The following is a 27,961-nucleotide window of genomic DNA, read 5'->3' on the forward strand; positions in this document are numbered from 1 at the left end:
CCTAATGCAGTGTAGTTTTCTACAACTACTAAACGAGAGTCGGAAGACCGAAGCAATGGCAAGGAAACCTGGGGAACACCTTGGAGTGTAACACACCATCTCTCTCCACCCCATACCCAATTTGTAGGCCTAATGCAGCCTACTTTCCGACAACTACTAAACGAGAGCATGAAGATCGAAGCTCAGGAAAGGCAACCTGGGGAACACCTTGGAGTGTAACACACCCTCTCTCTACACCACGGAAGGGCTGATTCTTAGGAAGGAAGGCTGTCGGAAAGAAGCAGGGCGCGTCCGAGGGTGATTATATTCTTATTAGGTATATACTCACCCTCGGACGCGCCCTGCTTCTTTATTTGTAATGAATGTTTATTTGCAATGTGGTTTTGACTTACTCTATTTTTTTGGTAAATAATGATTTTATTATTTTCATTGTTTTGCATCTTCTTGGCAATAATATAAAGAAGACGCGACAGGACAACACTCGGTGGATGACATATCTGTGTTTTAAATTGAAAAAAACTTTCAGTTAACTACTTGCAGGAGAAAGTTATTGTAGCTGGTGGCCATTTTTAGTACTGTACCAGATTTTTGTTGTATGTGTTTGTTTTTAATGTTAAAATGTCTGCATTTGATATCTCTCCAGTATTTTCTTTTTTATAAGCAAAATACTTATTTTTATATTTTCTGATGTTGGTTCAAGGGGTACACGGGCAGCAGTAGACAGGTCAGTGGAGGCCTAGTGGAAGGAGGGACCGCAGACAGGCTTTGAAGGCCTAACATAATAAATTGGGCTGGCTGTAGGCAATTTAAAATTGGTTCCAGGGGAACACGGGCAGCAGTGGCCTGGTCAGTGTAGTAGTAGTGGAAAGAACGGGCCGCAGACAGGCTTCAAAGGCCTAACATAACAAAAATTGGGATGTAGGCAATTTACAATTGGTTCCAGGGGAACACGGACAGCAGTAGACAGGTCAGTGGAGGCCTAGTGGAAGGAGGGACCGCAGACAGGCTTCGAAGCCCTAACATAATAAATTGGGCTGGCTGTAGGCAATTTAAAATTGGTTCCAGGGGAACACGGGCGGCAGTAGACAGGTCAGTGGAGGCCTAGTGGAAGGAGGGACCGCAGACAGGCTTCGAAGCCCTAACATAATAAATTGGGCTGGCTGTAGGCAATTTAAAATTGGTTCCAGGGGAACACGGGCAGCAGTAGACAGGTCAGTGGAGGCCTAGTGGAAGGAGGGACCGCAGACAGGCTTCGAAGCACTAACATAATAAATTGGGCTGGCTGTAGGCAATTTAAAATTGGTTCCAGGGGAACACGGGCAGCAGTAGACAGGTCAGTGGAGGCCTAGTGGAAGGAGTGACCGCAGACAGGCTTCGAAGGCCTAACATAAGAAAAATGTCAATACAATGGTATTGACAGTGCCAGGCATTGAAGGATGTCAGCGCATAGACTAAACATTGGTGGAGCTGTGAGAGAAAATTTTGCAAGTCGTAGAGCACTGTTTGACCTGGGGGGGGGGACTGTCTTGTGGCCGGCGGTACAGGCCCAGGGCCCCTCATATTACAACGGTGTGTCTGACGTTGGGTGCGCACCACCACCGCCAGACACTTTATTGTACTATGAGGGACCTAGTGGCAGTGCCGTCGACCAAAAGCGGGCACACCCACCTCTTCAGACAAACAGTACTCTCACGGGTGCTGGCGCCAAGTACCACGGCCCCGTGTGGGGACTTTGGCCATTTAGGGAGGTGTTAACATGTCGGATGCTGGACAATCAGGTGCTGCAAATTACGAGATTGGAAAAGTCGTTCAGAATAATCCACAGGCAAGACCTTTACATAGGAAAGCTAGGTGTCAGCCGGGCAAGGTGGGGCAAAAGATTTCGAAATCCAGTTGTGGTTCATTTTAATGAAGGTTAGATCATCTACATTTTGGGTAGCCAGACGAGTCCTTTTTTCTGTTAGTATTGAACCTGCAGCACTGAATACTCTTTCTGATAGGACACTAGCTGCCGGGCAAGCAAGCTCCTGCAATGCATATTCTGCCAATTCTGGCCAGGTGTCTAATTTTGATGCCCAGTAATCAAATGGGAATGACGGTTGAGGGAGAACGTCGATAAGGGATGAAAAACAGTTAGTAACCATACTGGACAAATGTTGTCTCCTGTCACTTTGAATTGATGCTGCAGTGCCTGTCCTGTCTGCGGTCATAGCAAAATCACTCCACAACCTGGTCAGAAAACCCCTCTGGCCAACGCCACTTCTGATTTCTGCCCCTCTAACACCTCTGGTCTGCTGGCCCCTGCAGCTCGTGTTAGAACGATCACGGGCGCTGTGTGCAGGGAATGCCAGAAGCAAACGGTCAATAAGAGTTGATTAGTTCCAAGTTCTCATGTGGCATTATATTTTGCAATTTGCCTTTATAGCGAGGATCAAGGAGGCAGGCCAACCAGTAATCGTCATCGTTCATCATTTTTGTTATGCGTGTGTCCCTTTTGAGGATACGTAAGGCATAATCCGCCATGTGGCCCAAAGTTCCAGCTCTCAAATCTGTGGTTGTGCTTGGTTGAGGGGCAGTTTCAGGCAAATCCACGTCACTTGTGTCCCTCCAAAAACCAGAACCCGGCCTTGCCGCGCCAACAACTTCCACTGGCCCCGGAAAAGCTTCCTCATTAAAAATATAATCATCCCCATCATCCTCCTCGTCCTCCTCCTCCTGTTCGCCCGCTACCTCGTCCTGTACACTGCCCTGGCCAGACAATGGCTGACTGTCATCAAGGCTTTCCTCTTCCTCAGCTGCAGACGCCTCATCCTTTATGTGCGTCAAACTTTGCATCAGCAGACGCATTAGGGGGATGCTCATGCTTATTATGGCGTTGTCTGCACTAACCAGCCGTGTGCATTCCTCAAAACACTGAAGGACTTGACACATGTCTTGAATCTTCGACCACTGCACACCTGACAACTCCATGTCTGCCATCCTACTGCCTGCCCGTGTATGTGTATCCTCCCACAAAAACATAACAGCCCGCCTCTGTTCACACAGTCTCTGAAGCATGTGCAGTGTTGAGTTCCACCTTGTTGCAACGTCTATGATTAGGCGATGCTGGGGAAGGTTCAAAGAACGCTGATAGGTCTGCATACGGCTGGAGTGTACGGGCGAACGGCGGATATGTGAGCAAAGTCCACGCACTTTGAGGAGCAGGTCGGATAACCCCGGATAACTTTTCAGGAAGCACTGCACCACCAGGTTTAAGGTGTGAGCCAGGCAAGGAATGTGTTTCAGTTGGGAAAGGGAGATGGCAGCCATGAAATTCCTTCCGTTATCACTCACTACCTTGCCTGCCTCAAGATCTACAGTGCCCAGCCACGACTGCGTTTCTTTCTGCAAGAACTCGGACAGAACTTCAGCGGTGTGTCTGTTGTCGCCCAAACACTTCATAGCCAATACAGCCTGCTGACGTTTGCCAGTAGCTGCCCCATAATGGGAGACCTGGTGTGCAACAGTGGCAGCTGTGGATGGAGTGGTTGTGCGACTGCGGTCTGTGGACGAGGTCTCGCTTCTGCAGGAGGACGAGGAGGAGGAGGAGGGGGTGCGAACGGCTACAGCCAACTGTTTCCTAGACCGTGGGCTAGGCAGAACTGTCCCAAACTTGCTGTCCCCTGTGGACCCTGCATCCACCACATTTACCCAGTGTGCCGTGATGGACACGTAACGTCTCTGGCCATGCCTACTGGTCCATGCATCTGTTGTCAGGTGCACCTTTGTGCTCACAGATTGCCTGAGTGCATGGACGATGCGCTCTTTAACATGCTGGTGGAGGGCTGGGATGGCTTTTCTGGAAAAAAAGTGTCGACTGGGTAGCTCGTAGCGTGGTACAGCGTAGTCCATCAGGGCTTTGAAAGCTTTGCTTTCAACTAACCGGTAGGGCATCATCTCTAACGAGATTAGTCTAGCTATGTGGGCGTTCAAACCCTGTGTACGCGGATGCGAGGCTAAGTACTTCCCTTTTCTAACCATAGTCTCATGTAGGGTGAGCTGGACTGGAGAGCTGGAGATCGTGGAACTAGCGGGGGTGCCGGTGGACATGGCAGACTGAGAGACGGTGGGAGATGGTATTGTTGCCGCCGGTGCCCTAGATGCAGTGTTTCCTACAACGAAACTGGTGATTCCCTGACCCTGACTGCTTTGGCCTGGCAAAGAAACCTGCACAGATACTGCAGGTGGTGCAGAAAATGGTGGCCCTACACTGCCGGAAGGGATGTTGCGTTGATGACTAGCTTCATTGGCCGAGGGTGCTACAACCTTAAGGGACGTTTGGTAGTTAGTCCAAGCTTGCAAATGCATGGTGGTTAAATGTCTATGCATGCAACTTGTATTGAGACTTTTCAGATTCTGCCCTCTGCTTAAGGTAGTTGAACATTTTTGACAGATGACTTTGCGCTGATCAATTGGATGTTGTTTAAAAAAATGCCAGACTGCACTCTTTCTAGCATCGGATACCTTTTCAGGCATTGCAGACTGAGCTTTAACCGGATGGCCACGCTGTCCTCCAACAGGTTTTGACTTTGCCACGCGTTTTGGGCAAGATACGGGCCCGGCAGATGGAACCTGTTGCGATGTTGATGCCTGCTGCGGCCCCTCCTCCTCCGCTTCAGAACTGCTGCCGCCTGCACCCTGTTCCCCCAATGGCTGCCAATCGGGGTCAAGAACTGGGTCATCTATTACCTCTTCTTGTAGCTCGTGTGCAACTTCGTCTGTGTCACCGTGTCGGTCGGTGGTATAGCGTTCGTGATGGGGCAAAATAGTCTCATCAGGGTCTGATTCTTGATCAGCACCCTGCGAGGGCAATGTTGTGGTCTGAGTCAAAGGACCAGCATAGTAGTCTGGCTGTGGCTGTGCATCAGTGCACTCCATGTCAGATTCAACTTGTAATGGGCATGGACTGTTAACTGCTTCACTTTCTAAGCCAGGGACGGTATGTGTAAAGAGCTCCATGGAGTAACCCGTTGTGTCGCCTGCTGCATTCTTCTCTGTTGTTGTTTTTGCTGAAGAGGACAAGGAAGCGACTTGTCCCTGACCGTGAACATCCACTAACGACGCGCTGCTTTTACTTTTACCAGTTTCACGAGAGGAGGCAAAAGAGCTAGAGGCTGAGTCAGCAAGATAAGCCAAAACTTGCTCTTGCTGCTCCGGCTTTAAAAGCGGTTTTCCTACTCCCAGAAAAGGGAGCGTTCGAGGCCTTGTGTAGCCAGACGACGAACCTGGCTCCACAGCTCCAGACTTAGGTGCAATATTTTTTTTCCCACGACCACCTGATGCTCCACCACTACCACTACCCTCATTACCATCTGACAATGAACGCCCCCGGCCACGACCTCTTCCACCAGACTTCCTCATTGTTTTAAAAACGTTACCAAACTAGCGGTATTTGTTGCTGTCACACAACTTACACGGTGAGCTATAACTTCAGTATGATTTAGCTACCCCTTTACAGGTGGGTGAGACCACAACGAAAATCAGGCACAATGTTACACACTCTGTTGTTGGTGGCAACAAATGAGAGAGATGCCACACACGCAGGACTGTCACTGAAGCGCAAATGTAAATATTAATCTCCCACTGATTTGTTTTTTTTTTTTTAAAAGGGAGACTTTAGAAAAAAAAAATAATAAAAAAAAAAGATTTTTTAAGGAAGAATTTATAAACCAAATAAAATGAAATGATTGTTTCAGGGAGAATTTAGAAAACAAATTAAAAAAAAATAGGCTTTCTATGGCCCACTGAGTGAGAGAGGACGCACACAGGAGTCAGGAGTGGCACACAAGCCCAGAGGCCAATATTTATCTCCCACTGATTGATTTAGTGATTTTTTCAGGTAGATTTTGGAACCCAAATCAAGCAAAAAAATTAATAGGCTTTCTATGGCCCACAATTGGAGAGAGAGATGGCACACCCAGGAGTCAAGACTGGCACACAAGCAGAAAGGGCAATATTAATCTCCCACTGATTTGATTTTTTTTTTTTTTTCAGGGAGACTTTAGAAAAAAAAATACAAAAAAAATGATTTTTTCAGGAATAATTTAGAAACCAAATAAAATAAAATGATTGTTTCAGGGAGAATTTAGAAAACAAATAAAACAAAAAATAGGCTTTCTAGGGCCCACTGAGTGAGAGATGACGCACACAGGAGTCAGGAGTGGCACACAAGCCCAGAGGCCAATATTTATCTCCCACTGATTGATTTAGTGATTTTTTCAGGTAGATTTTGGAACCCAAATCAACCCAAAAAATAAATAGGCTTTCTATGGCCCACAATTGGAGAGAGAGAGAGAGATGGCACACCCAGGAGTCAAGACTGGGACACAAGCAGAAAGGGCAATATTAATCTCCCACTGATTTGTTTTTTTTGTTTTTTTCAGGGAGACTTTAGAAAAAAAAATACAAAAAAATGAATTTTTCAGGAAGAATTTAGAAACAAAATAAAATAAAATGATTGTTTCAGGGAGAATTTAGAAAACAAATAAAAAAAAAAATAGGCTTTGTAGGGCCCACTGAGTGAGAGAGGACGCACACAGGAGTCAGGAGTGGCACACAAGCCCAGAGGCCAATATTTATCTCCCACTGATTGATTTAGTGATTTTTTCAGGTAGATTTTGGAACCCAAATCAAGCAAAAAATTAATAAGCTTTCTATGGCCCACAATTGGAGAGAGAGAGATGGCACACCCAGGAGTCAAGACTGGCACACAAGCAGAAAGGGCAATATTAATCTCCCACTGATTTGATTTTTTTTTTTTTTCAGGGAGACTTTAGAAAAAAAAAATACAAAAAAATGAATTTTTCAGGAAGAATTTAGAAACAAAATAAAATAAAATGATTGTTTCAGGGAGAATTTAGAAAACAAATAAAAAAAATAGGCTTTGTAGGGCCCACTGAGTGAGAGAGGACGCACACAGGAGTCAGGAGTGGCACACAAGCCCAGAGGCCAATATTTATCTCCCACTGATTGATTTAGTGATTTTTTCAGGTAGATTTTGGAACCCAAATCAAGCAAAAAAATTAATAGGCTTTCTATGGCCCACAATTGGAGAGAGAGAGATGGCACACCCAGGAGTCAAGACTGGCACACAAGCAGAAAGGGCAATATTAACCCCTTCATGACCAGGGGATTTTTCGTTTTTCCGTGTTCGTTTTTCGCTCCCCTCCTTCCCAGAGCCATAACTTTTTTATTTTTCCGTCAATTTGGCCATGTGAGGGCTTATTTTTTGCGGGACGAGTTGTACTTTTGAACGACATCATTGGTTTTAGCATGTCGTGTACTAGAAAACGGGAAAAAAATTCCAAGTGCGGTGAAATTGCAAAAAAAGTGCAATCCCACATTGGTTTTTTGTTTGGCTTTTTTGCTAGGTTCACTAAATGCTAAAAATGACCTGCCATTATGATTCTCCAGGTCATTACGAGTTCATAGACACCAAACATGACTAGGTTATTTTTTATCTAAGTGGTGAAAAAAAATTCCAAACTTTGCTAAAAAAAAAAAAAAAAAAAATTGCGCCATTTTCCGATACTCGTAGCGTCTCCATTTTTCGTGATCTGGGGTCGGTTGAGGGCTTATTTTTTGCGTGCCGAGATGACGTTTTTAATTGATAGCATTTCGGTGCAGATACGTTCTTTTGATCGCCCGTTATTGCATTTTAATGCAATGTCGCGGCGACCAAAAAAACGTAATTCTGGTGTTTCGAGTTTTTTTCCCGCTACGCTGTTTAGCGATCAGGTTAATACTTTTTTTTATGTGATAGATCGGGCAATTCTGAGCGCGGCGATACCAAATATGCGTAGATTTGATATTTTTTTTATTGATTTATTTTGATTGGGGCGAAAGGGGGGTGATTTAAACTTTTATGTTTTTTTTATTTTTTTCACATTTTTTTAAACTTTTTTTTTTTACTTTTGCCATGCTTCAATAGCCTCCATGGGAGGCTAGAAGCAGGGACAGCACGATCGGCTCTGCTACATAGCAGCGATCTGCTGATCGCTGCAATGTAGCAGAATTGCACGTGTGCTGTGAGCGCCGACCACAGGGTGGCGCTCACAGCGACGGGCAATCAGTAACCATAGAGGTCTCAAGGACCTCTATGGCTACAATGGAGACGCATCGCCGACCCCCGGACATGTGACGGGGGTCGGCGATGACGTCATTTCCGGCCGCCCGGCCGGAAGCGGTAGTTAAATGCCGCTGTCTGCGTTTGACAGCGGCATTTAACTAGTTAATAGGTGCGGGCAGATCGCGATTCTGCCCGCGCCTATTACGGGCACATGTCAGCTGTTCAAAACAGCTGACATGTCCCGGCTTTGGTGCGGGCTCACCGCGGAGCCCTGCATTAAAGCAGGGGAGCCGGCATCGGACGGTATAGTACGTCCGATGCCGGTAAGGGGTTAATCTCCCACTGATTTGATTTTTTTTTTTTTTTCAGGGAGACTTTAGAAAAAAAAAAATACAAAAAAAATGATTTTTTCAGGAATAATTTAGAAACCAAATAAAATAAAATGATTTTTTCAGGGAGAATTTAGAAAACAAATAAAACAAAAAATAGGCTTTCTAGGGCCCACTGACTGAGAGATGACGCACACAGGAGTCAGGAGTGGCACACAAGCCCAGAGGCCAATATTTATCTCCCACTGATTGATTTATTTATTTTTTCAGGTAGAATTTAGAACCCAAATCAACCCAAAAAATAAATAGGCTTTCTATGGCCCACTATTTGTGAGAGAGATGGCACGCTCAGGACTGGCACACAAGCCCAGAGGCCAATATTAATCTCCCACTTTTTTTTTTTTTTCCAGGGAAAATTTATAAACCCAATAAAAAAAATAATAAATAGGCTTTCTATGGCCCACTATCTGAGAGAGAGAGATGGCACGCTTAGGACTGGCACACAAGCCCAAAGGCCAATATTAATCTCCCACTGATTGATTTATTGATTTTTTCAGGTAGAATTTAGAACCCAAATCAACCAAAAAAATAAATAGGCTTTCTATGGCCCACTATTTGTGAGAGAGATGGCACGCTCAGGACTGGCACACAAGCCCAGAGGCCAATATTAATCTCCCACTTTTTTTTTTTTTTTCCAGGGAAAATTTATAAACCCAATAAAAAAATAATAAATAGGCTTTCTATGGCCCACTATCTGAGAGAGAGAGATGGCACGCTTAGGACTGGCACACAAGCCCAAAGGCCAATATTAATCTCCCACTGATTGATTTATTGATTTTTTCAGGTAGAATTTAGAACCCAAATCAAGCAAAAAAATTAATAGGCTTTCTATGGCCCACTGAGTGAGAGATGGCACACACAGGAGTCAGGAGTGGCACACAAGCCCTGAGGCCAATATTTTTCTCCCACTGATTGATGTTGTGATTTTTTCAGGTAGATTTTGGAACCCAAATCAAGCAAAAAAATAAATAGGCTTTCTATGGCCCACTGAGTGAGAGATGGCACACACAGGAGTAAGGAGTGGCACACAAGCCCTGAGGCCAATATTTTTCTCCCACTGATTGATGTAGTGATTTTTTCAGGTAGATTTTAGAACCCAAATCAAGCAAAAAAATAAATAGGCTTTCTATGGCCCACTGAGTGAGAGATGACACAGACAGGGATGGCACTCTAGCAGAAATGCCAATCTTAATCTCCCACAAAAAAAAAGGAACTGTCCTTCAATTACTATCTCCCTGCAGTAATCTCAGCCAGGTATGGCAGGCAGCAATAAGGAGTGGACTGATGCACAAATTAAATAAAAAGTGTGTACAAACCAAAAAGATAGCTGTGCAGAAAGGAAGGAACAAGAGGATTTGTGCTTTGAAAAAAGCAGTTGGTTTGCACAGCGGCGTACACACAGCAATGCAGCTATCAGGGAGCCTTCTAGGGCAGCCCAATGAGCTACAGCGCTGAGGGGAAAAAAAAAATGTAGCTTCCACTGTCCCTGCACACCGAAGGTGGTGTTGGGCAGTGGAAATCGCTACAGCACAAGCGGTTTGGTGGTTAATGGACCCTGCCTAACGCTATCCCTGCTTCTGACGAAGCGGCAGCAACCTCTCCCTAAGCTCAGATCAGCAGCAGTAACATGGCGGTCGGCGGGAACGCCCCTTTATAGCCCCTGTGACGCCGCGGACAGCAAGCCAATCACTGCAATGCCCTTCTCTAAGATGGTGGGGACCAGGACCTATGTCATCACGCTGCCCACACTCTGCGTTTACCTTCATTGGCTGAGAAATGGCGCTTTTCGCGTCATTGAAACGTGACTTTGGCGCGAAAGTCGCGTACCGCATGGCCGACCCCGCACAGGGGTCGGATCGGGTTTCATGAAACCCGACTTTGCCAAAAGTCGGCGACTTTTGAAAATGAACGACCCGTTTCGCTCAACCCTACATATGAGGTATCAGCATACTCAGGAGAAATAGCAAAATCCATTTTTTCCTGTTACCCTTGTGAAGATGCAACATGTGGGGCTAAAAACAACATTATTGAGGGAAAAAGTTAAATTTTAATTTTTCCTACCACATTCCTTTAATCCTTTTGAAGCATCTAAAGGATTTAGACCAAACTACGAAAAGGTATGCAAAAAAATAGTATCACCAACACAAAGATATACTAAATAACAATCCATTTATTGAGAACACACAAAGCACATTTAAAAACATTTAAAAGGCCTCCACCACATAAGTAGAGGTGGCGGGTCCACACTACAATAAAGCAAAAACAGTATGTTGCACAGAAAGTACACTGATGGGTCTTATACACTTATCCGTAGTCCTTGACCACAGTTACAACATATATTAGGTCAAATATAGTAATACAAATGGATACAAATGCGCCACACGATATCTCAGTATACACAATAGGAACACATTAAACAGTCAAAATAGGCCTATCATGCTATGGTACACAAAAATTCTCTAGAAAAGGTGCTAGACAATTTACAAAAATATTATAATAACTACTAACTGCTGTACCATATAGTCCTTTTACCTATAGTCGGATAAAAGCCACTGATAATATACACAAAGCACTGCTATAACAGCCTAGGGCCACATGCATCAGCTTGACTCAAAGTTTATAAAGTAAGCTCCGGCTATAAGCCACGCTAGGTATCTCACCAAAATAAAAGACCTGTTAGCCCTCTATTGTGCTGGGCATAATATGTCCCTATGACCCCATCAGTGTCCTGGACCAACGTGTGTCGACGCACTAAGCGTCTTCCTCAAGGTCAGAGCATACCCCCTTCATGTGTCCCCCATATTTTATACATTAAACCTTGATAGTAAACTCATACCAGGTGTAGGCACAGGTGGCGATCATCAGGCCGCATGTCAGCGTTCATAGCGGTTACCGTCGCCGTAACCGGAAGTCATAGACCGGAAGTAAGGTATCATACCGGCGCCTGCCTCTAGGTCTTGTTGCCCCAGTAACAGGCCCCCTGCTTGCTCTGCACACGCGCAGATACAAGCAACTCGACTATTACGCAATAGTTTTTACCACTACACAGACATTAGTGTCCCATTCCGCCCGCACAGGGAGTAGTGGTGCACCCTTATTTTACATGGCGGTTTTGTCACAGATGAGCGCAGTCACCGAACCAAGACTCTTATGTGCATGCGCAGTCAGGCCCTAAGTAAAGTATATATGAGCGGCGCCTACCTATTACTCCTATTATCATAGCAGCTTGGAGGCTCCTTTAGTACAGCTGCGAGAGGGAAAGTGCCCCTCTTCACACATGAGAATATCAACAGCGCGGTCAAAGAAAGAGTGATGGTTAGATGTCACATAGAGTGTCATTGTCAATGAGCAATGCTTCTCCCCCATATAAATAGACCTGCACACCCAAGTATGACAATGCTATACATAAGACTACGGCAGCACTCACCAGTCTTCTTGCAGGCTATTTATTAATGAAAAGTATCTTTACGGCACGGGGGTGTGTGGATTCAAGGACATGTGGGGGCTGAACGACAGCCGTTTCGCACCTCCCAGGTGCTTCAACGGGTTCCCGTATGTGTCCTTGTATCCACACCCCCCCGTGCCGTGAAGATTGGTGAGTGCTGCTGCTTTCTTTCCGCCTATATTCCACATGGTATGTTTTCAGGCTATTAGCACCCGAGGTCTGCGGTTCAGTGAAGGTGTTCTCACCAGGAGTGACCACAGTGTGTGGTCGGTGGTGCGGGTTGCTATTATCTTCTATGAGCTATACGTAAGACTGCAACATTGTTTAATATAACAGTAGGCTAACGGCAAACACAAATGCTAGCCCAAGAACCTTGTGCGCATACGTGGACAACGCTAAAGACTAGATCATAAGACAGTGTCTACCTATTGCCAGCATTGCAATACCAACCCTGGTTGTACAAACTGCAATATTGGAAGCGCCCCTATGCATACTTAGGATTGCCTGCTGCACAGTAATCAATATATGTCCCGTCTGAGGAAGCAAGTCCCCATTCACAGTAAAAAACTGCCCTAAACAGTCATTAAAAAATGACTGATAGCCGGAAATCATACACAGTGTTTCCAATGCCCATCCGGTCAAAGCAATCCTCCTCATATACTAAACAATGTAATAAATACACCTATATTTGTCTGCCCATATCTAATCACACCAGACCTACTGGGCAAAATGATGTTCCTATAACTCCCAGGCAGACCCCATATATTTCACTGAGACCCACCTAGTCATATTTGCGCACATACACAGAATGAAAGCAGTCTGGCCCTAGAGAAATCAGTGAGCGGGATAGCCCCTCAGCCTGTATATGTCAGTTGGCATATTTGAATTAACCAGATCAAAAACTATAAGAGTGGGTGTGCTCCCTCAAAGCTCACAGAGGGGCTTTCCATTAGGTGAATATGATATATATAATTCAATCAGCCCAACACAGGTAGCGGAATTATCTACACAGTCATGTAAAAAAATGCCCTCAGACAGATAGCTTGACAATAGTTCTAAATAAAAGATAGTCAATGACCGCATATTCCTAGTTTACAGAATTTATTCCCAGTGCTTAGAATAAAGCCAAGTTCACTACATTGTGTGAGCCCCTTAAAGGGACACTGTCACCTGAATTTGGAGGGAACAATCTTCAGCCATGGAGGCGGGGTTTTTGGGTGTTTGATTCACCCTTTCCTTACCCGCTGGCTGCATGCTGGCTGCAATATTTGATTGAAGTTCATTCTCTGTCCTCCATAGTACACGCCTGCGCAAAGCAATCTTGCCTTGTGCAGGCGTGTACTATGGAGGACAGAGAATGAACTTCAATCCAATATTGCAGCCAGCATGCAGCCAGCGGTAAGGAAAGGGTGAATCAAACACCCAAAAACCCCGCCTCCATGGCTGAAGATTGTTCCCTCCAAATTCAGGTGACAGTGTCCCTTTAATACTATGGGCACAAGAAAAAAAAAATGTATATAATTAAAATATAACAGTTGAATATGTATTCGGTACAGGTCTGATAAGATGTAAGCAACAGAACATCCATAATCTTGTGTGTTCATTTAGGTTCTCAGTCCCCAGATCGTCCAAGAACCACAGCTGTAGAAGGATAACCTATCCATGAACTCGGATATGTAATAAAACACACAAAAAAACAAAAAAAAAAAAACACACACTTCCTCATGTGCCCAAGTATCACCATTCCCCACTAGTGTCCATAAATGACCATATACATGCCGCTAACCAATTCTGGAAAGGACAACATTCTTATAGTCTTTTATAGAACCCAGTATATAGTAATTCTTCGTTTAGTCCAACTGGTGTTAGACATTTGAGATAAAAAATCCAGCGAGACTCTTTCCTTAACAATTCAACCGATACTCTCCCCCCTCTGATACTGGGGGTAACACCTTCTAAACCCTTAACCTGGAGTGTTCTAGGATTACCGTTGTGCTGTTCCAAAAAATGAGTTGCTACAGAGGTCAGTTGTTTGCCCCTCTCCCTATCAACTCTGGCCATGGTTATATTAGAAACATGTTGTTGAACACGACGGCGCAACTCTTGGGTTGTTTGGCCCACGTATATTTTCCTGCACCCACAAATAAGGGCATATACCAAATTACGTGTTCGACAGTTGAAAAATGACCTCGACCTTATCTGAAATGGTAATGAAGGTATCCTCGTACCCACCTCCCCCAGCATCATAGGGCATATGGAGCAACACCCACAAGGAAAAGAACCGATGATTTTGTTCCCTGCGCCCGTTTTAACCGTGGCACGCCTGAAATAACTCCTGGACAAGGAATCTTTCAAATTCCTGGCCCTCCTAGCTACCACCCTCGGTCTCTCCGGGATGATAGATTTCAGCCTCGAGTCACTTAACAGAATGCCCCAGTTCTCATCCAGGATATGATGAACGTCACCCCACTGGTTATGAAATTTTGTTATCAAACTTAGTTGGTTGTGAGTGACTCTCTGCCGCGTTTCCAAGACCTCGTCCCTTGATCTCTGACGGGCATGTTGAAATGCCCCAGCAATAATTTTACGGGGGTACCCGCGTTCCTGGAACCGATTGGTGAGTGACCTTGCTTCTACTTGAAAGTCCGACATAGTGCTGCAATTCCTACGAAGACGCAGGAATTGTCCCTTGGGGATGCTGTTCCGTAGGTGGCTTGGATGAAAGCTTGAGTAGTGTAGTACATTGTTCGTGGCTGTGCTTTTACGAAATAGGGTAGTGTTGATCCTGTTGTTCTGGACCATAATCCTCAAATCAAGGAAGTCAACTGTTGCAGTGGAATAATGCGATGTCAGACGAATATTGTACTGGTTCGTATTTAATTCTTCCACAAAATTTTCCAGAGACTCAGCTGTACCTGTCCACAAAACAATAATATCATCAATGAACCGGTACCATTTCAAATCATTTTTTCCAAAGTACCGATTCTTGATCACTTGCGTTTCCTCCTACCACCCCATAAAGAGGTTCGCATAGGGGGGTGCGCATCTAGCCCCCATGGCTGTACCTGATACCTGTTTATAGAAAACCCTATAGAAAGTGAAATAACTTTTCTCAAGGATGGTTCTTAAAAGATCTATAATAAACGAATCATGGCCCCTATTCCCTGTAGAATATTTATCCAGGAAATAGGTCACAGCTGCTATACCTAGGTCGTGGTTGATGTTGGTACGTCCAAAGTTGCCAAAATGATGTCATCAGGTAGTACCAAGGGGTCCAGTTGCTGTATCAGAAACGAGGAGTCACGTATGTAGGACTTCAGTCTGAGGACCAAGGGCTGCAAGAAAAAGTCCAGGTAAATACAAGATTTTTCGTACAAACCTCCGATGCCCGAAACGATGGGCCTCCCCGGGGGTTCCGTCACAGACTTATGCACCTTGGGTAACATATAGAAGGTCGGAACGACCGGGTGCTTAACCGTAATAAAATCCAGCTCTTTTCTGTCAATGATGTTTTGCATATAAGCATTACCCAAGAGTCTATCCAGACCTGCCTTAAAAACGTTTGTTGGATCCGATGGTAGGATAACATAGTGTTGTGTATTCCCCAATTGCTTCCTTGCCTCCTTGCAATACAGGTCTTTCGGCCACAGCACTATGTTACCCCCCTTGTCTGCCTAACCGATCTCAAAAAGATCATTCGATTTAAGACTAGACAAAGCTTGTTTTTCCTCTTTAGAGAGATTATTCTGTCCAAATTTATCCACCTTCAATTTTTGGATCTCCTTACTGGTTTTTTCAAAGAAAATTTGAACCGCCGGGAATAAGGCGAGTGATGGAGTGGCCTGTGAGGGTATTCTATCAATAAATTTCCGCCTACCTTGGTAGTTTTCATTTTCCTCCAACAGGTCCGTCAAATCTCTCAACAGGAGTCTATCGGTCTCTGTCATATCATCCATCATTGAAGGGTTCTGGTATAACAATTTGAATGTTAATTGCCTACAGAATAAGTACAAATCCTTCGTCAATTCGAATTTGTCCAGTGTATTCATCGGGGAGAAGGACAGGCCCCTAGATAGAAGTTTGATTTCAGCACCAGATAGCCTATATGAGGATAGGTTAATAATATTCAACTCACCCCCACCTGTCCTCGACATTGGGTCCGGCTCTATCGTCTGCGGTTGTTGAAGCGTGTCACTCGCTTGAAGCTTGGTGACCACTCCCTGTGACGCCCTGTTCTCTTCTTGCGGGCTATTGCGGTTCCTTCTCCCCCGTTTATGCCGCTTTCTCGGTCGCTGGTGTCCGTAGATAAAAAATCGCTAGATACCATCTCACGATCTCCGTTACTGGTACCAATGTTCGAAGACTGTGGCCTGCCAAAGCCCGGCCTCCTATTACCGTAATGTGACCATCTGAAGGCCCTGCCCTCAGCATAATCTAGCTTGTCCCTTTGGAACTTGTCTTTCTTTCTCTTAATTATGTCTTTCTCAAAACGCTCGATAATTGTTTTGAGATGTTCTTTAAAGGGCACAACCTTCTCCTTTTTATCATATGAGTCCAATTTTGACTCTTTAATCCTGATCTCCTCCTTTAAACTAGCCAAAACCTTCTGATCATGTTCTATAAGTAGATCAATCAGTATATAGCAACACTTATGCAGACCTTTTTCCCACGCCTCTTTAAAACCGCTATCAACCTCCCATGCGGGAAAAATCTGAGCCCTCAACCCTCTCGGGGTTAAATTCTGTTTCTTACATTCTTCTAATGTTTTGGTATTCCACCAAGTCTTGGTGAGGTTCTTATGCAAATTAATGATCTCAGAAGACAGTGATTCAAAACCATCAACATTCGGGGTACCAGCCCCCGACACCACCTCAGTAGGGCCAAAAATATCCCCCTCCTGACTACGCCAAAAGGCCTCCCTGGCATTCAAATCCATATTATATAATCCTTCCTGATGTGCCACCACTCAAGAAAACCAACGAAAGAAATTGGTCACACAAACCAGAGCAAAACAGTATATGTTAGAGGGGGCACCATCAACATAGAGGTATGGGATCACCTATTGCATACTCACATGAAATACACCAAACTACGAAAAGGTATGCAAAAAAATGGGATCACCAACACAAAGATATACTAAATAACAATCAATTTATTGAGAACACACAAAGCACATTTAAAAACATTTAAAAGGCCTCCACCACATAAGTAGAGGTGGCGGGTAGTGTTGAGCGATACCGTCCGATACTTGAAAGTATCGGTATCGGATAGTATCGGCCGATACCCGAAAAATATCGGATATCGCCGATACCGATATCCGATACCAATACAAGTCAATGGGACATCAAGTATCGGAAGGTATTCTCATGGTTCCCAGGGTCTGAAGGAGAGGAAACTCTCCTTCAGGCCCTGGGATCCATAGGGATGTGTAAAATAAAGAATTAAAATAAAAAATATTGATATGCTCACCTCTCCGGCGGCCCCTGGACTTCACGCTGCTAACCGGGAGGCTTCTTTGTTTAAAAAGCGCGCCTTTCGGACCTGTGAATGACGTCCCGGCTTCTGATTGGTCGCGTGCCGCCCATGTGACTGGCACGCGACCAATCAGAGGCCGCGACGTCATTCGCAGGTCCTCAATTCCTAGAATTAGCAGTTTTGTGAATGAGAATGACGTCGCGGCTTCTGATTGGCCGCGTGCCGCCCATGTGACCGGCACGCGACCAATCAGAGGCCGTGACGTCATTCGCAGGTCCTCAATTCCTAGAATTAGCAGTTTTGTGAATGAGAATGACGTCGCGGCTTCTGATTGGCCGCGTGCCGCCCATGTGACCGGCACGCGGCCAATCAGAAGCCGCGACGTCATTCTCATTCACAAAACTGCTAATTCTAGGAATTGAGGACCTGCGAATGACGTCGCGGCCTCTGATTGGTCGCGTGCCGGTCACATGGGCGGCACGCGACCAATCAGAAGCCGGGACGTCATTCACAGGTCCGAAAGGCGCGCTTTTTAAACAAAGAAGCCTCCCGGTTAGCAGTGTGAAGTCCAGGGGCCGCCGGAGAGGTGAGCATATCAATATTTTTTATTTTAATTCTTTATTTTACACATCCCTATTGATTCGATACCGATACCCGATATCACAAAAATATCAGATCTCGGTATCGGAATTCCGATACCGCAAGTATCGGCCGATACCCGTTACTTGCGGTATCGGAATGCTCAACACTGGTGGCGGGTCCACACTACAATAAAGCAAAAACAGTATGTTGCACAGAAAGTACACTGATGGGTCTTATACACTTATCCGTAGTCCTTGACCACAGTTACAACATATATTAGGTCAAATATAAGTAATACAAATGGATACAAATGCCACACGATATCTCAGTATACACAATAGGAACACATTAAACAGTCAAAATAGGCCTATCATGCTATGGTACACAAAAATTGTCTAGAAAAGGTGCTAGACAATATACAAAAATATTATAATAACTACTAACTGCTGTACCATATAATCCTTTTACCTATAGTCGGATAAAAGCCAGTGATAATATACACAAAGCACTGCTATAACAGCACACGCATTGTCATACTTGGGCGTGCAGGTCTATTTATATGGGGGAGAAGCATTGCTCATTGACAATGACACTCTATGTGACATCTAACCATCACTCTTTCTTTGACCGCGCTGTTGATATTCTCATGTGTGAAGAGGGGCACTTTCCCTCTCGCAGCTGTCCTAAAGGAGCCTCCAAGCTGCTATGGTAATAGGAGTAATAGGTAGGCGCCGCTCGTATATACTTTACTTCTGGCCTGACTGCGCATGCGCATAAGAGTCTTGGTTCGGTGACCGCGCTCATCTGTGACAAAACTGCCATGTAAAATAAGGGTGCACCCAGAGGCGTAGCTAGGGTTTTGGTCCAGGGGGGGCGAAGCTTCTGAGTGTGCCCCTAACCAGGTAACCTTGATTACAACTCGATGATGCCCCCTAATAGTGGAGAACCTCAGCAGATGACCGCGCTGTTACTGAAGATAATCTCTATATAACGACCAACATGGATATTACCGCCATATGGTCAGTGGTAAATACCAGCCCTACAGAGCATATAAGAGATCACAGCACAGTTACAGATAAGGACTTACCATTGACGTTCTTTATGATGGAATCGTCACTTTTCCCGTCTTTTCCATCTAGCCCAGACCGACATGACAACTTCTTCCAGCTACAACTTGTCTGCAGAGAAAACAACAAAGACACGTTTCACTTCTCACATTCCAGCCATCACCATCTATTCTCAACCTGCACAGACCCCTAATCTTGCTGATACCCCAATACTGAGCCCCTGCTGCCATATATTTCCCTATTACTACACCTGATACCCCAATACTGAGCCGCTGCTGCCCTATGTGTCCCTATTACTGCCCGATACCCCAATACTGAGCCGCTGCTGCCGTATGTGTCCCTATTACTGCACCTGATACCCCAATACTGAGCCGCTGCTGCCGTATGTGTCCCTATTACTACACCTGATACCCCAATACTGAGCCCCTGCTGCCGTATGTGTCCCTATTACTACACCTGATACCCCAAAACAGAGCCGCTGCTGCCCTATTTGTCCCTATTACTGCCCGATACCCCAATACTGAGCCGCTGCTGCCGTATGTGTCCCTATTACTGCACCTGATACCCCAATACTGAGCCGCTGCTGCCGTATTTGTCCCTATTACTGCACCTGATACCCCAATACTGAGCCGCTGCTGCCGTATGTGTCCATATTACTGCACCTGATACCCCAATACTGAGCCGCTGCTGCCGTATGTGTCCATATTACTGCACCTGATACCCCAATACTGAGCCGCTGCTGCCGTATGTGTCCCTATTACTGCTCCTGATACCCCAATACTGAACCTCTGCTGCCGTATGTGTCCCTATTACTGCACCTGATACCCCAATACTGAGCCGCTGCTGCCATATGTGTCCCTATTACTGCACCTGATACCCCAATACTGAGCTGCTGCTGCTGTATGTGTCCCTATTACTGCACCTGATACCCCAATACTGAGCCACTGCTGCCGTATGTGTCCCTATTACTGCACCTGATACCCCAATACTGAGCCGCTGCTGCCGTATGTAACCCTATTACTGCACCTACTCTGTGGTTCTCTGTACCTTCTAAATTCTAAAGCACCCCTCTATAATATAGTAATGCCGGGTGCAAGTGCCCTAGAAAACAGAGCCCACATTTTGCCCCCTAGAAAGTAATAATGCCCTCTGTGTGCCCCTTTGATAGTCACAGTAACCTGAGTTCCCCTATTTCAATAAGTGCCCACTTTACATTTAATAATGTCCCGAGTCTCCCCCCCGTACAGCTCCCCCATACACAGTATAATGCCCCCTAACTGTATAGTACCACCCACACAGTATACTGACGCCTTAGTAGCCTTCAAACTGTTTGATGGCTCCAACACTGTAATCCCCATACTGTATGATGGCCCCATAGATAAACGCCATATAGTATAATATGCCAGATAGTCCTCAATATAGCACAAGGCAGCACCCCTATAGGCAGACCCTGTAGTTTAAAGCACTCCCCATAGGCAGACCCTGTAGTATAAGGCAGCACCTCCCCCATAAGCAGATCCTTTAGAATAAGGCAGCACTCCCCCCATAGGCAGATCCTGCAGAATAAGGCAGCACTCCCCCATAGGCAGATCCTGTATAATAAGGCAGCACTCCCCCTATTGGCAGATCCTGTATATAAGGCAGCACTCCCCCATAGGCAGATCCTGTAGAATAAGGCAGTACTCCCCCCTATAGGCAGATCCTGTAGAAAAAGGCAGCACTCCCCCCTCTAGGCAGATCCTGTATATAAGGCAGCACTCCCCCATAGGCAGATCCTGTATAATAAGGCAGCACTCCCCCTATAGGCAGATCCTGTATATAAGGCAGCACTCCCCCCATAGGCAGATCCTGTAGAATAAGGCAGTACTCCCCCCTATAGGCAGATCCTGTAGAATAAGGCAGCACTCCCCCCTCTAGGCAGATCCTGTGTATAAGGCAGCACTCCCCCCATAAGCAGATCCTGTAGAATAAGGCAGCACCCCCCGCTATAGGCAGATCCTGTATATAAGGCAGAATCCCCCATAGGCAGATACTGTATATAAGGCAGCACCCCCATAGGCAGATCCCGTATATAAGGCAGCATCCCCATAGGCAGATCCCGTATATAAGGCAGAACCCCCCCAATAGGCAGATCCTGTATATAAGGAAGCACCCCCCAATAGGCAAATCCTGTATATAAGGCAGCACCCCCCCAATAGGCCGATCCTGTATATAAGGCAGTACCCCCCAATAGGCAGATCCTGTATATAAAGCAGCACCCCCCAATAGGCAAATCCTGTATATAAGGCAGCACCCCCCGAATAGGCCGATCCTGTATAAAAGGCAGCACCCCCCAATAGGCAGATCATGTATATGAGGCAGCGCCCCCCCAATAGGCAGATCCTGTATATAAGGCAGCACCCCCCCCAATAGACAGACCATGTAAATAAGGCAGCACACCCCCCCAATAGACAGATCCTGTAAATAAGGCAGCAACCCATAATAGGCAGATCCTGTAAATAAGGCAGCACCCCCCCCCCCCCAATAGACAGATCCTGTAAATAAGGCAGCACACCCCTCCAATAGACAGATCCTATAAATAAGGCAGCACCCCCCCAATAGGCAGATCCTATAAATAAGGCAGCACCCCCCCCCAATAGACAGATCCTATAAATAAGGCAGCACACCCCCCAATAGACAGATCCTATAAATAAGGCAGCACCCCCCCAATAGGCAGATCCTATAAATAAGGCAGCACCCCCCCAATAGGCAGATCCTATAAATAAGGCAGCACCCCCCAATAGGCAGATCCTATAAATAAGGCAGCACACCCCCCCAATAGACAGATCCTATAAATAAGGCAGCACACCCCCCAATAGACAGATCCTATAAATAAGGCAGCACCCCCCCAATAGGCAGATCCTATAAATAAGGCAGCACCCCCCAATAGACAGATCCTGTAAATAAGGCAGCACCCCCCCAATAGGCAGATCCTGTAAATAAGGCAGCACACCCCCCCAATAGACAGATCCTGTAAATAAGGCAGCACACTCCCTAATAGACAGATCCTATAAATAAGGCAGCACCCCCCCAATAGACAGATCCTGTAAATAAGGCAGCACCCCCCCAATAGACAGATCCTGTAAATAAGGCAGCACACCCCCCAATAGACAGATCCTATAAATAAGGCAGCACCCCTAACCCTAACCCTAAGCAGGGATTCAAGCTTGAGGAGGCTAATTTGCATATTCCAGGTGCCTTCTGGGAAAAGCGAAGAGTCTCCCTAAGCTAGAAGATCGTTGGGTACAGCCGGGACCAGCTGCTTGGAAAGAATCACCAAATCGCGCGCCGTAAGGACATTAATGCAAGAGAGCTTGGCTGAGTAGATTACACAAGAAGGAAAACACACAGCAAGTCAGCAGGATCTAGGAGCAACATGGCAGATGTGACAACCTACATGGTGAGCTGCAGCATGTGCTACATGTTCACAGATCGACCAGAAGAAGAATCAAATTTCACCTGTCAGAAGTGTAGACTAGTGGCCCTTTTAGAAGAAAAGGTGCGGGGTCTGGAAGAAAGAATAGCAACTTTGAAACTCATCAAAGAGAATGAAGACTTTCTAGACAGAACAGAAGCATCTCTACTGGTCACAGAAGGTGAAAAAAGTGTCAGAGAACCTCCAAAAGCAGATGAGTGGAAGCATGTGACCAAAAGAAGCAAGAAGACCATGGAGAAATCACCAACCACACAACTGAAGAACCGATATCAAATCTTTGTAGAGGATGAAGATGGCACACCTAAGGATGAAGCAATACCAGCAAGCAAAAAAGAAAAGGGCACACAGCAACAAGTGACAGCAAAAAGTACAGCCAAGAAGCAACGAAGAGTGGTGGTGGTGGGAGACTCACTACTGAGAGGCACAGAAGCAGCCATCTGCAGACCGGACATAACTGCAAGAGAAGTATGCTGCCTTCCAGGTGCGATGATCAAGGATGTGACCGATAGGATACCAAAGCTCTTCAACTCCAAGGACGTCCACCCATTTCTTCTGATACATGTTGGCACCAATGACACGGCAAGGAAGGACCTACCGACAATCTGCAAAGACTTTGAAGAGTTGGGGAAGAAAGTAAAGGAACTGGATGCACAGGTAGTTTTTTCTTCTATCCTTCTAGTAGACGGGCATGGCACCAGGAGATGGAACAGGATCCTTGATGCAAACAACTGGCTAAGACGATGGTGCAGACAACAAGGATTCGGATTCCTGGACCACGGTGTGAATTACTTGTACGATGGACTCCTCGCCAGAGACGGACTACACCTCAACAAACCTGGGAAACACACATTCGCCAGAAGACTCGCTACACTCATCAGGAGGGCGTTAAACTAGAAGAAGAGGGGACGGGAAGAAAAACATTAGACTTGAACAAAGAAGATCCAGGAAAACATACTCAGAAGGGAGGTAAGAACATTTCTAAAACAATCCACAGCGAGGAGATTGGAACAAAACAAAATCCTCTAAACTGCATGCTCGCAAACGCCAGAAGCCTGACAAACAAGATGGAAGAACTAGAAGCAGAAATATCTACAGGTAACTTTGACATAGTGGGAATAACCGAGACATGGTTAGATGAAAGCTATGACTGGTCAGTTAACTTACAGGATTACAGTCTGTTTAGAAAGGATCGTAAAAATCGGAGAGGAGGAGGGGTTTGTCTCTATGTAAAGTCTTGTCTAAAGTCCACTTTAAGGGAGGAAATTAGCGAAGGAAATGAGGATGTCGAGTCCATATGGGTTGAAATTCATGGAGGGAAAAATGGTAACAAAATTCTCATTGGGGTCTGTTACAAACCCCCAAATATAACAGAAACCATGGAAAGTCTACTTCTAAAGCAGATAGATGAAGCTGCAACCCATAATGAGGTCCTGGTTATGGGGGACTTTAACTACCAGATATTAACTGGGAAACAGAAACCTGTGAAACCCATAAAGGCAACAGGTTTCTGCTAATAACCAAGAAAAATTATCTTTCACAATTGGTGCAGAATCCAACCAGAGGAGCAGCACTTTTAGACCTAATACTATCTAATAGACCTGACAGAATAACAAATCTGCAGGTGTACAGTACAGTTTCACCTGTCTTTCACTAGGGGGACTTGTCAGGGAATCACAAAAAGACTGAACTTTAGGAAGGCAAAGTTTGACCAGCTTAGAGATGCCCTTAACCCCTTCATGACCCAGCCTATTTTGACCTTAAAGACCTTGCCGTTTTTTGCAATTCTGACCAGTGTCCCTTCATGAGGTAATAACTCAGGAACGCTTCAATGGATCCTAGCGGTTCTGAGATTGTTTTTTCGTGACATATTGGGCTTCATGTTAGTGGTAAATTTAGGTCAATAAATTCTGTGTTTATTTGTGATAAAAACGGAAATTTGGCGAAAATTTTGAAAATTTCGCAATTTTCACATTTTGAATTTTTATTCTGTTAAACCAGAGAGTTATGTGACACAAAATAGTTAATAAATAACATTTCCCACACGTCTACTTTACATCAGCACAATTTTGGAAACAAAATTTTTTTTTGCTAGGAAGTTATAAGGGTTAAAATTTGACCAGCGATTTCTCATTTTTACAACGAAATTTACAAAACCATTTTTTTTAGGGACCACCTCACATTTGAAGTCAGTTTGAGGGGTCTATATGGCTGAAAATACCCAAAAGTGACACCATTCTAAAAACTGCACCCCTCAAGGTGCACAAAACCACATTCAAGAAGTTTATTAACCCTTCAGGTGCTTCACAGCAGCAGAAGCAACATGGAAGGAAAAAATGAACATTTAACTTTTTAGTCACAAAAATGATTTTTCAGCAACAATTTTTTTATTTTCCCAATGGTAAAAGGAGAAACTGAACCACGTACGTTGTTGTCCAATTTGTCCTGAGTACGCTGATACCTCATATGTGGGGGTAAACCACTGTTTGGGCGCACGGCAGGGCTTGGAAGGGAAGGAGCGCCATTTGACTTTTTGAATGAAAAATTGGCTGCACTCTTTAGCGGACACCATGTCACATTTGGAGAGCCCCCGTGTGCCTAAAAATTGGAGCTCCCCCACAAGTGACCCCATTTTGGAAACTAGACGCCCCAAGGAACTTATCTAGATGCATAGTGAGCCCTTTAAACCCCCAGGTGCTTCACAAATTGATCCGTAAAAATGAAAAAGTACTTTTTTTTCACAAAAAAATTCTTTTAGCCTCAATTTTTTCATTTTCACATGGACAACAGGATAAAATGGATCCTAAAATTTGTTTGGCAATTTATCCTGAGTACACCGATACTTCACATGTGGGGGTAAACCACTGTTTGGGCACATGGTAAGGCTCGGAAGGGAAGGAGCGCCATTTGACTTTTTGAATGAAAAATTATCTCCATCGATAGCGGACACCATGTCGCGTTTGGAGAGACCCTGTGTGCTTAAACATTGGAGCTCCCCCACAAGTGACCCCATTTTGGAAACTGGACCCCCCAAGGAACTTATCTAGATGCCTAGTGAGCACTTTAAACCCTCAGGTGCTTCACAAATTGATCCGTAAAAATGAAAAAGTACTTTTTTTTCACAAAAAATTTATTTTCGCCTCAATTTTTTCATTTTCACATGGGCAATAGGATAAAATGGATCCTAAAATTTGTTGAGCAATTTCTCCCGAGTACGCCGATACCTCATATGTGGGGGTAAACCACTGTTTGGGCACACGGCAGGGCTCGGAAGGGAAGGCGCGCCTTTTAACTTTTTGAATGGAAAATTAGCTCCAATTGTTAGCGGACACCATGTCGCATTTGGAGAGCCCCTGTGTGCCTATGCAATGGAGCTCCCCCACAAGTGACCCCATTTTGGAAACTAGACCCCCCAAGGAACTTATCTAGATGCATACTGAGCACTTTAAACCCCCAGGTGCTTCACAGAAGTTTATAATGCAGAGCCATGAAAATAAAAAATAATTTTTCTTTTCTCAAAAATGATTTTTTAGCCTGGAATTTCCTATTTTGCCAATGGTAATAGGAGAAATTGGACCACAAATGTTGTTGTCCAGTTTGTCCTGAGTATGCAGATACCCCATATGTGGGGGTAAACCACTGTTTGGGCGCACGGCAGGGCTCAGAAGGGAAGGCACGCCATTTGGCTTTTTAAATGGAAAATTATCTCCAATCATTAGCGGACACCATGTCGCGTTTGGAGAGCCACTGTGTGCCTAAACATTGGAGATCCCCCACAAATTACCCCATTTTGGAAACTAGACCCCCAAAGGAACTAATCTAGATGTGTGGTGAGCACTTTGAACCCTCAAGTGCTTCACAGAAGTTTATAACGCAGAGCCATGAAAATAAAAAAAAAAAATTATTTTCTCAAAAATGAATTTTAGCCCGCAATTTTTTATTTTCCCAAGGGTAACAGGAGAAATTTGACCCCAAAAGTTGTTGTCCAGTTTCTCCTGAGTACGCTGATACCCCATATGTGGGGGTAAACCACTGTTTAGGCACATGCTGGGGCTCGGAAGTGAAGTAGTGACGTTTTGAAATGCAGACTTTGATGGAATGCTCTGCGGGCGTCACGTTGCGTTTGCAGAGCCCCTGATGTGGCTAAACAGTAGAAACCCCCCACAAGTGACCCCATTTTGGAAACTAGACCCCGAAAGGAACTTATCTAGATGTGAGGTGAGCACTTTGAACCCCCAAGTGCTTCACAGAAGTTCATAACACAGAGCAGTGAAAATAATAAATACGTTTTCTTTCCTCAAAAATAATTTTTTAGCCCAGAATTTTTTATTTTACCAAGGGTTACAGGAGAAATTGGACCACAAAAGTTGTTGTCCAGTTTCTCCTGAGTACGCTGATACCCCATGTGTGGGGGTAAACCACTGTTTGGGCACACGTGGGGGCTCAGAAGGGAAGTAGTGACTTTTGAAATGCAGACTTTGATGGAATGGTCTGCGGGCGTCACATTGCGTTTGCAGAGCCCCTGGTGTGCCTAAACAGTAGAAACCCCCCACAAGTGACCCCATTTTGGAAACTAGACCCCCAAAGGAACTTATCTAGATGTGTGGTGAGCACTTTCAACCCCCAAGTGCTTTACAGAAGTTTATAACGCAGAGCCGTGAAAATAATAAATACGTTTTCTTTCCTCAAAAATAATTTTTTAGCCCAGAATTTTTTATTTTCCTAAGGGTTACAGGAGAAATTGGACCGCAAAAGTTGTTGTCCAGTTTCTCCTGAGTACGCTGATGCCCCATGTGTGGGGGTAAACCACTGTTTGGGCACACGTGGGGGCTCAGAAGGGAAGTAGTGACTTTTGAAATGCAGACTTTGATGGAATGGTCTGCGGGCGTCACGTTGCGTTTGCAGAGCCCCTGGTGTGCCTAAACAGTAGAAACCCCCCACAAGTGAGCCCATTTTGGAAACTAGACCCCCCAAGGAACTTATCTAGATATGTGGTGAGCACTTTGAACCCCCAAGTGCTTCACAGACGTTTACAACGCAGAGCCGTGAAAATAAAAAATCATTTTTCTTTCCTCAAAAATGATGTTTTAGCAAGCAATTTTTTATTTTCTCAAGGGTAACAGGAGAAATTGGACCCCAGTAATTGTTGCGCAGTTTGTCCTGAGTATGCTGGTACCCCATATGTGGGGGTAAACCACTGTTTGGGCACACGTCGGGGTTCGGAAGTGAGGGAGCACCATTTGAATTTTTGAATACAAGATTGGCTGGAATCAATGGTGGCGCCATGTTGCGTTTGGAGACCCCCTGAAGTGCCTAAACAGTGGAAACCCCTCAATTCTACCTCCAACACACCCCTAACCCTTATCCCAACTGTAGCCGTAACCCTAATCACAACCCTAACCCCAACACACCCCTAACCACAAC

Source organism: Ranitomeya imitator, chromosome 5 (genome assembly GCF_032444005.1).
Source record: "Ranitomeya imitator isolate aRanImi1 chromosome 5, aRanImi1.pri, whole genome shotgun sequence".
NCBI classification, from domain to species: domain Eukaryota; kingdom Metazoa; phylum Chordata; class Amphibia; order Anura; family Dendrobatidae; genus Ranitomeya; species Ranitomeya imitator.